General features: G+C 40.1%; 1 long non-coding RNA gene across 1 annotated transcript; it reads right to left on the reverse strand.

The window, feature by feature from the left end:
• Positions 1–1,190: 1,190 nt before the first annotated feature.
• LOC146710781 (uncharacterized) lies at positions 1,191–3,555 on the reverse strand. The gene is made up of 2 exons (XR_014920270.1): positions 2,578–3,555; positions 1,191–1,655 (listed from the first exon to the last, which is right to left on the reverse strand). It is a non-coding gene; the product is annotated as an uncharacterized LOC146710781 (long non-coding RNA).
• Positions 3,556–14,831: the final 11,276 nt, after the last annotated feature.

Below are 14,831 nucleotides of genomic sequence, written 5' to 3' on the forward strand. Positions count from 1 at the left end.
ATCCTCTCCTGTCACCCTCTCTGCCCGCAGCTGAGTATGGGGTAGATAAGGGCGCAGAGAAACCCTTATTACTAATTTGTATTATAATTCAATTTTCATGAAATATTCAAATTCAGTATTGGTCCTTTTATACTAATAACCACGTATCCACCCAGGCTCATGGTGGGGCAGGGCTCTGTCCTGGAATACTTGAGTACAAGGTAATGTACACCCTGACCAGGTATCCAGTCTGTCAGAATTGTTTTCAATATTTGGTGCAAAAACATGAGTGACAACAAAAATCCAACTAGGATTCTTGCATATGATGAATGAAGTCTGTCTTTGACTGTTGTCCAGCTGATCCATCAAACCCCCAGCAGGTGAACCTTATTCATGACATAACACCGCAACAATGTAAAAAATGAAACAGCAACAGTCTAAATGTAAAGTGCATTCTAAAGTCCTCTTCAATAAATCATATGCAAAGAGTCATTCAGGACTGTAAAACGTGAACTACAGAGTCTTCATCATTAAATCTCTGGTTGCTTCATTTTTCTATCCTATATCAGATATTTTAAAGGTTAGCTTGGGTAAAGTTCCATTCTCATGGTGAGGCAAAATGCTTTATGTGTGTGTGTGTGCGTGTCATGAACGGCTATAAAAGGCCTATAATTAAAGAACAAAGAGGGGTTTGAGTTCGAGTTGCGGCAGACTGTCACTACTTGTAAGTGGAACGCAGCCTTCCTGCGGCAGACAGCTAATAACAGGAATCGGACGCGGTCCACCCAAGTCCACAGCAACCACCATAGCAACCGCCTAGCATGACCTTAAAAACATATTCTGTCTTCATAACTATCAAAAACATGAAATGATTTGCAAAGTGTGAAAGTGTTACAGCTGCAGAGAGCTATGGCGGTATCTTTGGAAGCTGTTTACACAGCTAATAATATACGATGTAACCATGGAGACAGTCAGTCACGTGAGCTAGCGGTGCATGTTTACTACAGTGAATAAGGTGATTGTGTGCACAGCATCCACACTCTGCAGAGGGTAAAGACATTACTTCAATATTGTTTTATATTGATATATATTTGCCTTCTGTTGACCATCACCTCAGGTTCACCATTACAGTTTCAGCATACAGATGCACACTGTCTAAATATGAACACATTCAAAAACTCATGTCTCAGAAATAAGCACAGCTGTTCATGTTTGTCATTAGAGTTTTATTTGTAAGAAAATTATGAACTTCATATTGTGTATCAAATAAAAGAACATTTCACAACTCTGAGTCAACAGAAACAGGAAACAGAAATGTCTCTAATGTAGACATGTACAGTGTAGTGTAAGCATTAAAAGATCATAAAAGGAAACACTAACATTTATGTGAAACTAATTGTAATTAAAAAAAGGAACAGGAATCTGAAAACAACACTTTTTTGGTCTAAGTGATCAAAGTAGAAAACAGAACTGATGTTCAAAAACAAACCGTAGCTGCACTAATATTACACATCTCGATCGTTGTACTGAACAGACATGTTGCTTTTAAAACCACATGCAGTGTGTGACCATGACTGTTCACTGAGACCATGAACGCCACTTCGCTGAAAGCATTCTTCTTCTTCTTCTTCTTCTTCTAAATTGGAAGCAGAAGGAGCACGAGCTGCTTTGATCTACTGAAATGAAAAAGCAGAACATCTGAGCTGAAACCATTAAGACAGGAACAAATTCAATGCAGTGTCTCAAGTGGCTTAGCCTGTTACAACTGTTGATACAAGCTAAATACGGTTAACACACAGTATCAGGGAGCTCCAGTGTGGGAACTAGTGGCTTTAGGTTTGTAGTCATTTAACTTTCATCCATTCATTCATTTAATTCAGGAGGAAGAAATGCCAGGTTGGTGCAGGCTGGTTACATGCATTTGGTCCCATGCTGTCTTGAATTAAATGACTTGGTTCACTTTATGGCTGGGCTGTATGTGGGGTTATATCATGTTATTTGGGCAGGAGTACCTGTCCCCTGTTAGACTTAGAAAGTTTCTCCATAAGTAGAGTTTCTAACTCTTATAGCACATCTGTGGCTGACAGCTTTTTGGTGGCTCTTTTTACCCCACACTGGTTGTGAGTGTGTAAATAGCCCCACTAGTTCTCAGTTAACTTGGGAGGAAGAGGTAGGTCTGCCATGACTAGATGAATAACAATTATCTGGGATACATAAATTTCATAATGCATGCATATATCTCTATAAACCTGCCTGAGGGCTGCCATTTTTACATTCAGTTATTTCTTTGTTGAATCTAAATAATGAATGTGTTACAGTTAAAGTGGCACTGATCAGTGTAAATGGCTCATTGGGACACAGAAACCTTTAAATTAAACCCTATCACCTGATATCGAGTGTCAAACAATATCAAAGCTGTAAAAGATGTTTACAGTCAGAATTTATAAAACTATGATTGTAAATAAATTCAAACAAGTGAGCTTTTCTCTTTGTGCTGAACATCAACACTGTGATTTCTTAGACTGTAAGCTTTACTTTAGTGCAACCAGTTGCAGAAGCTGCCACTCCAAATGTCTTTTGATAACAAGAAAAAAATACCTTTTCAGTACACGGCCTGAAGTTCTTCTCCGACATCTTCTGCAATCAGCTTTGTCTGCTGGTTTGAAGACAATAAACCACAAAAAAGATGATTTAGTCACTTTGTCTGTGTCATGCAGCTCGAATGTGTCGTGTAACGATGTTGAATAGCTGTCGTTATCCCTCTGCTGTGTCAGTAGGATTGTACTGTACAGCATCTCATTGATATGTGAGGAATGCTAATGTAACACGATAACAGACTTACATCATTAAAATATAAAGTGCAGGAGATATTTAGATATTTTTATATTTATATTACATTTTATAGCTTTTTTTTTTTTTTTTTTACCTTTTATTGTTCATTTTATTTTCACTTACTGAATACAGGACACACTTGACTGGGGGAAAGAAGGGTAGAAAGAAAGAGGGAAAGAGAAACAGCTGAGAAGAGGGACGGGGGAGAAGGGCAAAAGACAAAAACCAACAGAATGAGCAGAAAAAAAAAAGAAGAAAAAAAAATGCATATATCGATCACCTGGGTCACCTGCTGAGAAAGAAAAAAGAAAACAAGCAGAAGAGAACAAGAGTAATAGAATAAACAACATCACAATGATATATGGGAATATGACAGTAAATACTAAATATTAAACATTATTGTGCAGCACATAAGATCAACAGAACACAGTGTGCTTTGAGGTAGGAGCCAAAAAGGGTGTAGTTTGTGGGTGTGATCACCCGTGTGTACGCCTGTGAGCATGGACGCGCTTGTTTTTTTTTTTTTTTTTTTTTTTAAAAGGTTCCTTCATGTAATGATCTGCTAGAGGGTGTGGGGGGGCCACAGCCCCGTCCTCCAGGGCATGAAGCAGGTATGGAGGAGATCAAAACTCCAGACATCCAGAGGCCCCCAGAACACAAGAGACCAAGGAAGACCAACAGAGGGGCAGCCGCGCCACTGTCCCAGTAAGAGCTGAGGAGAGTCCCAGATGAGGGCTCACTCAGCAGCCGCGGAGCAGAAGCCAGGGGGAGTTGCAGTGACGCGCCCTTGAGCTCCGCCGGCAGCCAGCCGTGCCTGAGTGACCGAGCCCCAGGCCGAGAGGCCGGGGGCACCCCACCTCCGAAGTGGCCCGAGCAAGCCCCAGGCTCCAGGCCCCGATAAGCGGCCGCCAAGGAGTGAGCCGGTGTGTACCTGGACGCCCATCCCCGGACACAAAGAACCACCAACGCACCGATGTCTGAGGGAGTCCGCCACTGGCAGGGGAAGTGGTGGTAGGGGGAGATAGGTCTCCAAACCTTGGAGGGCCTAAGATGTCCCCAGAGAGGTGGCGCCTGACACCCAACCTGACATATAGACACAGAAATACAGGCACACACAGATACAAACATCCATTCCCACCCTCATGCTCTCATATGCACTCACTCCACACTCAACCAACGTGGAGACAGACATAAAGAGACGCTGTACACACGATCACACTCCCCAAGCGTACTCTACACACCGGGTCTAGGTACCCTTGCCCCTGGAGGGGGGAACTGCGCCCAGACCCAGGTGGTGTTACCCTTTTCCCTGCGGTGGGGGGAGGCAGACCGCCCCGACTCCGCAGCAGCAGGGATATTTATATTACATTTTACATTTTATAGCTGACGGATATTACTAAATAGACAGAATTTACTAAATAGCTGGATGAATATGAAAAATATGTCTATAATAACAAATGACCATGAGAGCCAGTAGAATTAATTCAACTGGACACTCAAAAGACGTCCTTAAATGCTCTTTAAGTGGCAGAACAAACGAACAAACAGTTAATCGCTTACTTGAGATGAAATCTAATCAGCTACTTTGAAAACAGCTAAGTGGTTCCTCCTTTAACAGGATGACGGCTCAGGGGTAAGGCCATCATGCAGTCCAGCAACCTTTATGGTTCTGCTTTGATTCACCAGGAACTATCAGGGAAACCTTCCAGCGCCTCCTGTGAAAGACACAGGCATAAACACACAAACATTTATTAACATGTTCCACAGTGTTCCAGTTTGATTTTCTCATCCTGTGGACAACAACGTACATGGATGCAGGTTTATTGTTAACTTTTGTAAGGTTTATTTAATGAACATATCCAGCTGCAGCTCCACTGTGATCCTGAACTGGATAAGCACTTAAGAAAATGTGTCAATAAATGGACAAACATCAACTTAATATATTTATCCAAACAGACAGGACCAATAATGCTTCACTGAGTTAGAGACTTTAACAGACTCTTCTATGTAAGAATGTCTCGTGCTGATAGACCTGCAAACTTGACAGCAAAGGTTTTTCAGACTACATGTAGCTGTCCTCTATGTCAGCTCACACATTTACATTTATGTCACACTTATTTCTGCTTTCCCATTTTATAATTATTACTTACATTTTGATTAGATACCTTGAGTTTGTAAATGATCAGATTACATAATTGGAATACAATGTATCCAATTCAGGGTTGCGGGAGGATGAAGCCTATCCCAGCTGATACAGGACAAAGACAGGCTGCCAGTTTATCGCAGGGCTAACACAATATGTGTAACAGAAAATCCACTTAAATGTTTGATATTTCTTATAATAATCATAATTATGACTATTATTTAAAGGTTTCTTTATAAATACATTTTGATTTTTTATAACCCCTAAAATATAAACCTGAGCTGTTTCAGATTCTGACCTCTGACCTCACTGCAGCTCCCTCTTGGAAGTACATCTGCTTCTTGTCTACCCCCAGTGTTGACCGCCTGCCCTTGATATCACGTACTGTACCTGAGGAACAAAAAAGGACAAACACTTGCCTTCATTTAAGAAGTACATTCATACAGAGGTAATCTATGGAAACACACTAGTTCAACCTTTGGGAGGAATCAGTTCCTGTGAAACATTTCTGTAAATGAACATCATGTGGAGAATGAATGAAATGAGTTCTTCAGGTGACTCAGCAGTCCCACACTGACAAATGAAATCTAGTTAAACTATTAAGCATATTTGCTCTTCTGAAATCTGTGTTAAACAACAACAAACATAAATTAGTAACAAAAATACAGCTGAGTAGAGGCTTTACAAACCACCAGCAGCCATAATGCTAAATTTTAATCTTCAAATGTTTCTGAGCCGTCTTCAACCTGCTTTCAACACATTAAAGTCCCACAGTCAATGCAGCCTGACTCATTCCTAAATGTTCAGCACACAGAGACACAGAGGTGCCGTTTAAAGTTTAGTGTTAACCTGAGTCACTGATCATTTGCAGTATTACAGAGTCTGGCAGTCTGCTTCTAGCTGACTCTCAGGTGTGACAGGTGTGCCAGCAGGAAAGAGTAATAATAGCCTGCATCCTGAGGTTTTTCATGCAGGATTAAAGGAGCCAGGCTTTGTTCACACAGCTAGGATTGTATTTTACACTGACCCTGGGTCAGTTAAAGCAATGGCGACAGGGAATAGGTAGCTCGAGGACATTCAATAAAAATCAGGTATAATTATAGAATTATGAAAACAGTGTGAAATATGTAACGATTTACTTCTCCTTCACTATATGAGAATATTTTTCTTGGCAATACGAACAGCTGTACCTTGAATTTTTCAGTATGTAATCCAGCCACACATAAACCAGCGTAGTAAAAGTCTAAAGCCTGCTGGTATTATGAAGTAGTGTTTCTCAGTTTTGCGGCTACTGCAGTAAAGAGTTTGTAAAGGCTGCAACAGAGTATTCTGAGGAAAAAAGTATGTGATTTAAAATACAGGCACAATTTTTGTTTATTGAGGATATCAGTAAGCGACGTTAGTGATGGTGTTCCTCTCTCCTGGTGAGAAAATGATGTGCAGTAGCTGTAATGTCAGCAGTGCCTCTGTTTCCCTTATATGTCTTGTTTATTTCTGTCTGAACAGCATTTCCTGCCCATGTGATGGTGGATTTCCTGTTAACAATCCCTACACCCATTTCAAATAAAGCTCCAACTATAGTTGAAATGTTGCTGGTCTGAGAAAAAGAATCACTGGCTGCTATTTTAAGAAGAGAAAAACATGTTTAAATGAATTTTATCACTATGGTGCAATCAGGCACTTTCCGGAAAGCACAGATTTCTTTTCCATTGACTGCCTCCGTTGTTCAGTTTCTGTGTGGAAACTAATCTATAAACAAAAATGAAAGTATACTTTTGAGATAATGTAACATTAACACACAAAAAAGAATAAACAAACAGAAAATGAATCATGATAAGCATAATCGAGGAAGAGGCCCATCTTCTTGCAAAGATAACTCTGAGGCCCACTCCACACTGAAGTTCATACCAGAAAAGCCACCAGACCATATAAGGTCAGACATATCCAGGTTGTTTGGTTAATGCAGTGATGCAGTTTGAAGTTAATGATGTGATGACGAATGCTACAGCAGATCACGAGTGGGATTAGATCCCCTTTGTAAACAACCGTCTCCCTCCCAGACACCCCACCCAGAAGATATCAAAGCCACTTTTCTGTATCTACTGTCTTTGAACATGAGCCCATCATCATCATCATCATCCTTTCAGCACCCTGCCCTCTAGTTCACCAACAATTCCCATATTAACTGCAGCTACACATACAAGAAAACCGACTTTAACCTTTGCTGATGTTGAAATTGTATTTGAACAATGAGGTTTGAGTAAATTCATTTATGTTAATAAAAGTCAAACCATTTAGCCACATAATGGTGTTTTACACTGCACCTTAAAAACCTTACAGTACTGACTGTATCCTTGTTGTTTGCTTCCAGCAGTTCTTGTAATTAGGTGTTACACTTCATTTTGGGCAGTGCTTAATGATAATGATACTTGTAGTGATAATAATTTCTTTTGGGATCAATAAAGTGTTCTGATAGTAATGGGTACCTTGAATAATTTCAATAAATGACCGATGACAGCCGTTCGTTGACCTCAGTGAATCGTTAATCCAGTTAGACACAGCTTTTCTTTGTGTGCATGTTACAGATAGTAATCTTTGCTCTTAGCTGACATCAGAGCCCGATGGTGTATTCTTTGATGTTTTTTGCTCATCACAAATGATTCCATCTGCTAACAACAACGAAGTCACCATCAAAATTGGTGTGCTCTGGCTTTCCTGTATCTAAAGGATTTTCTACATGTTGGTCCTCGTGATAGGCTGATTAGATAATTGAATGAATAAACAGGCGTGTGCCTTTTCCTAAGAAATTGTATGTTTGCACAGCAATGCATATACATCATAGTTAGGACCCAACAGAAACTTACAGTGACATATCAGTGAAACTTTAAATACATATACTATATACAGTGGGGCAAAAAAGTATTTAGTCAGCCAGTTCCCCCACTTAAAATGATGACAGAGGTCAGTAATTTGCACCAGAGGTACACTTCAACTGTGAGAGACAGAATGTGAAAAAAAAATCCATGAATCCACATGGTAGGATTTGTAAAGAATTTATTCGTAAATCAGGGTGGAAAATAAGTATTTGGTCACCTCAAACAAGGAAAATCTCTGGCTCTCACAGACCTGTAACGTCTTCTGTAAGAAGCTTTTCTGTCCCCCACTCGTTACCTGTATGAATGGCACCTGTTTGAACTCATCATCTGTATAAAAGACACCTGTCCACAGCCTCAAACAGTCAGACTCCAAACTCCGCCATGGCCAAGACCAAAGAGCTTTCGAAGGACACCAGGAAAAGTATTGTAGACCTGCACCAGACTGGGAAGAGTGAATCTACAATAGGCAAGCAGCTTGGTGTGAACAAATCAACTGTGGGAGCAATCATCAGAAAATGGAAAACATACAAGACCACTGATAATCTCCCTCGATCTGGGGCTCCACGCAAGATCTCATCCCGTGGGGTCAAAATGATCATGAGAACGGTGAGCAAAGATCTCAGAACCACACGGGGGGACCTGGTGAATGACCTGCAGAGAGCTGGGACCAAAGTAACAAAGGTCACCATCAGTAACACACTACAACGGCAGGGAATCAAATCCCGCAGTGCCAGACGTGTTCCGCTGCTGAAGCCAGTGCACGTCCAGGCCCGTCTGAAGTTTGCCAGAGAGCACATGGATGATACAGCAGAGGATTGGGAGAATGTCATGTGGTCAGATGAAACCAAAGTAGAACTTTTTGGTATAAACTCAACTCGTCGTGTTTGGAGGAAGAAGAATACTGAGTTGCATCCCAAGAACACCATACCTACTGTGAAGCATGGGGGTGGAAACATCATGCTATGGGGCTGTTTTTCTGCCAAGGGGACAGGACGACTGATCCGTGTTAAGGACAGAATGAATGGGGCCATGTATCGTGAGATTTTGAGCCAAAACCTCCTTCCATCAGTGAGAACTTTGAAGATGAAACGAGGCTGGGTCTTCCAACATGACAATGATCCAAAACACACCGCCCGGGCAACAAAGGAGTGGCTCCGTAAGAAGCATTTGAAAGTCCTGGAGTGGCCTAGCCAGTCTCCAGACCTCAACCCCATAGAAAATCTGTGGCGGGAGTTGAAAGTCCGTGTTGCTCGGCGACAGCGCCAAAACATCACTGCTCTCGAGAAGATCTGCATGGAGGAATGGGCCAAAATACCAGCTACTGTGTGTGCAAACCTGGTAAAGACCTATAGTAAACGTTTGACCTCTGTTATTGCCAACAAAGGTTATGTTACAAAGTATTGAGTTGTATTTTTGTTTTTGGCCAAATACTTATTTTCCACCCTGATTTACGAATGAATTCTTTACAAATCCTACCATGTGGATTCATGGATTTTTTTTTTTTTCCACATTCTGTCTCTCACAGTTGAAGTGTACCTCTGGTGCAAATTACTGACCTCTGTCATCGTTTTAAGTGGGGGAACTTGCATGATCAGTGACTGACTGAATACGTTTTTTGCCCCACTGTATACTATATACTAGAGTAAACTAGATATAGTATATGTATTTATTCAGATTTATTTTAGAAGCCAGCACAAGAATTATTTACCATGACCTGTTCATCCCCTTTAGAACTCTACTTACAGCCATTAAAACATCAGCGTCTTTTGATCTCACTTTCTCATTAGCCCCCTCCCTTTGGTCGGTTGTTTGTGGTTAATTTCCTGTCACAGAGGAAGTGCCTCACCCAGCTGCCTGGCTCTTTATTGGCTCAAGCTCTGATGAACAGTGATTTTTGGGGGTGAGACAAAGTGACATGAGCACTCAGCCAGCACAGAAGATAGGCAGAGGGACTGGAATTTGGAGATTGAGACATGGGCACAAGAACTGGCTGAGGGGGTAGTGGTGCTTACAAAGTACTCATTCATACAGAGACAGATGAGTGCTGGACAGATTCACTGCAAGGGAGGAAATGGCTGCGTGTTGCAAGAGGTAAGTAAACACAAAATGCAGACAAAGCAACTAAATGAGATTCAATAGAGCATGTTGGAAGAGCATATTCTCTGTTTTCTATTTTATTTTGTGTTTAAAGTGACTAATTACTGTAATTCTGAGTTCCATGTTTCCAATACAACTTACTGACAACATTTACTGTAATTACTGTTTTGACTGTAGTGTGCAGACTTGACTTATTCTTTTATATTTCAAAGCACTGAAGCACTTTCCTTATATGTTTTGGGGGATTTTGGCAGTTGTGACATTATTATTTATCAAGTTTTGCAGTTTAATCTCACCATTACAATCTCCTGAAGTCCTGCATGCGTTCTTGGTCTGGTCACTCCCAATCCTTGTACCAGTGTCTTGACACCAGTGACGCTGGACGGGTTTTGGGGGGGCTGTGCTAAAGACTGTTCATCATTCCTATTGCCTGTGTTTTCATAACTAGTATAATTCTCATTTTGATGTTGTTTTTTCATTAGAATTCCGTCATCGTGATAAGTACCTTCCTAAATAAAATAGACGCCAATCTTGGCGCAAACATTTTTCTGTCATGATCTTTGTATTGTTGTATGCTTACTTGGTCAAGTGGGAGCAACACACATATCACAAATAAATAGCACAAATCTTCACGTATACAGACAATGTTCAATCCAAGGCGTTGTGTGGCACTCTGAGAAAACTGCTCAGAAATAGTGGTTGTGTCTCTTGCCCTCAGAAGATAATATATGTGGGAGATATAACTATACTGTATCATAATGACTTGTTTCACGGGGTATGAAAGATTTGGTGTAACGTCAACCCTAACCCAGTTAGAGAAAGTTCTCCACTGCCTGTCCAGTGGCACAGAGAGATTATCCATGATGAATAAAAGTATGTTTGTTGACCTTTCCACCACAGCTTCAAATGTGTATATTCATTTGATATCAAAAAACATTTAAAAAAAAGATTTACAATTTAAAAAAAGGAAAAATCTGTCTAAGGATGTGGAAAGACTGAAGTGTTTCCTAAGAAATAAATGATATTTATATGACATTAAGAATCACAACAACAACAAATAAAAGACTCATCAAACCAAAATATTTTTATTCTGTGGGGATGATCACATTTGATCAAAGGTAGCTCCATAAGCAAACACGTCACCACATTCTGATGCAAATGCTCTTCAGATTAACTCGTGTATGATAGTGCATGACATCACATTTTTCCAGCAATATCATGTCACATCTGGAGAGGATCTTTACTGTTTTGTGTCCTAAATTGTATTATGTTCAGAAGATTAGATGATGAATATCATGAATCTAGAATTAGAGTCAGGTCAGACTACAATCCCACACCTTTTCCCAAATTTAGTGTGCATCCTAAACGTTTCAAGCACTTGTGTTTACTTTTGTCACAGAAGAGTTATGAGAAAGCCAAACTCTTATTTTTCTGTTGCCAATTTTGGTACTGCAGTGTAGCAGTGTGTGGATCCATAAAACCTCAAGGCAAAATCTTTGCAGCTTTGCTGCAGCTCACACCAGAAAAGTCAAATACAGACATCTAGTGAAGTCATGTACAAATAGCATGTGAAGAACCGCACTAGTGCAAGCTAAATTCAAAAAACTGTGTGAATAGTATTGTGGAGATCGAAATGTACACTGAGATTAAAAATGAGTGCAGTCCATACTGTGAGTAACCTACTGAAGTAGAGTTATATTGAAAGATGTGAGCCCATGGCATATTACCTTACAATCCCCATAGTAATCTCTTTAGCTTATATAGAACATCGTCATGGCTGGTATGGCAAATAGATTTAACGAACTCTTTTGTAATATTACTCACCATAAACTGCCAAAAAAGCATTCTGTTCACCTGGATTAGCGTTTTCAGTGGGAGAAATGTTTCTTCGCTCATCAAAGAGACTTCTTCAGTCTCAGCTGACTGCAGGTTCATAAAGTACTTACTTCAAAACCATGTTCTTATACACACAGACACTCACACTTGCTTCATTGAACATATACTCATACACTCCTGTACCACATGAGACCACCTCAACATACAGACTGGAGCAGGAAGCAAATCAGAAACCTTCCAATAAGTGGAAGACATCGACTTCCTCATTCTGCAGCAAGAAAACAGAAACATACAGATTGAACTCAAAAAATAGCTTTTACAAGCAGTCACAGATACATAGACTGATTTAGACAAATTTGAGTAATAAAAAGAGGGAGGAAAATGTCATGTCAGGAGACAGTTACTGGTGTATCTGGTGGAGAGGAGAATGAAATTGGTGGTGAGTGTGGGAAAATCAAACACTAATATCAACATCTTCTCTTGTGGACTCATAAGCAGGACTAGTTGTCCTAGAGCAGCTGGTGACAGTCTAGAAAGGCTCTGTACAACAATGGTGCTCAAGCAGTGTTGTCTGCAACAAGTGATAGAAAGAAACAGAGGAAAACTGACAGTGACAGCAACAGTATGGACAGAGGAAGGAAGAGGAGGAAGAATGGTGTTGAGTGTTGAATCAGAAAGCAAAGGAAGAGGAGTGGTACACAGCTAACTTACTGTGGTGGTGAGATCTGAGAAAGAGGGGTATGTGAAAAGATGGACCCAACAAAATTAACTGGAATTATCAGAGGACAATTGGGAGACGTAAAAATGCACGTTCTGAGTTATGGAAATTTACTAATAGGCAGTAAATCTGAAATGGGGGTAAAGAAGGTTAAAAAATGTAAAAAGAGAGTAACTGGTGGAAAATCTACAAGTGAGAAACAAGTGAAGTAAATGAAGAAAATGCTTGGGAGAACATATAAAAAAAAGGGACTGCAGCTATGCTTTGAGGAGCAGGAACTTTAATTTTGATATGACAAAACTGCTTATATGTACAGAGAATTTGCACCAAAGCCCATTAAATGTTTTAGCTCTTAAGAATTCAGACAGCTGTATGTAAAAGGAATCACAGGTGAGCTCATTGTGGAGGGGACAATAGAAGTGGCAAGTGTGCAGCAGGAGTTCCTCCAGAATCCTGCAGCCACAGAGGAAGCCACAATATAGCATTGTGGGGTTGCAAAGCAGTGAAAAGACAGACAAAAGTACAGAAAATTAGAATTAAATTTACAAAAAAATTAAATAAAACTAGTGATAAATGCAACATATTGAATAAAACTGAAAGAATATAAATAATAGTGAACGCTGCGGACCACCACTTCAGGATGACAGATTTAAAATGGGAGGAAATAAATGACAAACTTAAGATTCAGTCAAGCCGAGAAGCAATATGTATCAGATACTGTAATACTATTAACTACACTCATTCTCCAATGGAATGCCAGAAGTTTCAATGCTAAGAGCCAGAAATTCAAGCAATTTATTTGAGATATGAAAGAAAAGTCCAAGATAATCCATATCCAGGCATCCTGGGTTAAATCTAATTCGGAATTCGTTCTATTTAACTATGCAACAGTTTACAGGGACAGAGAAGAAGGAGAAGGAGGAGGCTGTGCCACGCTTCTTAAGCAAGGCATCCCATATACAATACTCATATAGAATAGGGGAGTGCAAATGAGCAAGGATATGTTGTTAGAAATTGGGCTGAAAGACTATGTGATAATAAATTATTATAAGCCATGTGGACGGCTGTAGCTCAGGTGGTGGTGAGTATCCTTGGGCAAGATACTAACCCTAACATGTTGATCATCTCCAAATGTGTGTGGATGTTAATTAGGAAGCATTTAGAAACAGTAGAAAAAACTGCTGTTGTGAATGGGTGAATTGTCTAAAGCCCTTTGCGTGCTTAAGATAAAGTAGAAAAGCACTTTATAAGTACCAGTCCATTTACCAAAATGTTGAAAAAAAAAATAATCCAGAGAAACAACAAAAACATGTCATGGTGGGGTTTACGTTCATATTTTACATTAAAAATGGTTAACCCACCTTGTCTATGGTCACTTTGCAGCACAGCTGTGTGACTCTATGGTTTTCATTTTGGAACACTGCATTAACACCCAATAATCCACCACAATGAATATGAGGAAGAGAGGAGAAGATTAGTGACTTTATTTAAGAACAGCAAACAAAGCATTAAACTGTGGAATCTGTTAGTACACGGAAAGTAGGCAATCTTTAATTTGATTATGTTTGAACAACGGGATTAATGGTGGTGGCAGTAATGCACCTGTAAGTTGGGTGTGCCTACCGCATTTAAACTAGTAGTAGTTGAAGAAGAAGTGGAATCAAAAGGATCAGTGATGATTTATCAGTGTACACAGGTGAAATGGTTTCAATATTGTTAGCAGTCCACTGGATTGAAGAAACAAAACCACTAAGATCTGTGATATGTTCAGACTCGAACTCTTCACTGGCCAGTCTGCAAGACAGTCACTCAGAATGCAGACCTGGCATTCTGATAGAGATCCAGCAAACATTGTTCAGAATTGTTATGATGGGGCTTATGGTCACATTCTTATGGGTACCAGCGCATCATGGAGATAAAGGAAATGAAATGGCAGATAGGACAGCAAAAGTCGCAACAAGGAGACCGATAGTAGATATGGTTATTAGTGTGAGTAGGACGGAGCTCAAGAGTAGAATACGATACAAAATGATCGAAAGGTTGGCAGAAGCAATGGGAGGAAGAGAGGAAAGGGCGATGGTTTTATAAAATCCAAAGGAAGGTGGGGGAAATGAGAAGTACAGGCCGAAACAGGAGAGAGGAGACGATTATATCTCGACTGAGATTTGGACACACTGGTTTACAAATAGGTAAACACTGTACAGGGGATTGTGACTGCAGTAGGGAACAGGAAACAATAGAACATGTTTTCTTGAATTGTCAGAGGTATGATATTGAATGCAGACAACTGATCAAAAAGCTGGACGATATGGAAGTGCAGTTGGACTTGATTGTTTTGTTTCGCACGACC

The sequence above is a fragment of the Copadichromis virginalis genome, linkage group LG4, assembly GCF_057382275.1.
Source record: "Copadichromis virginalis isolate Kocher_CV1m ecotype Utaka linkage group LG4, C_Virginalis_male_GT1.1, whole genome shotgun sequence".
In the NCBI taxonomy this organism is placed as follows: Eukaryota; Metazoa; Chordata; class Actinopteri; order Cichliformes; family Cichlidae; genus Copadichromis; species Copadichromis virginalis.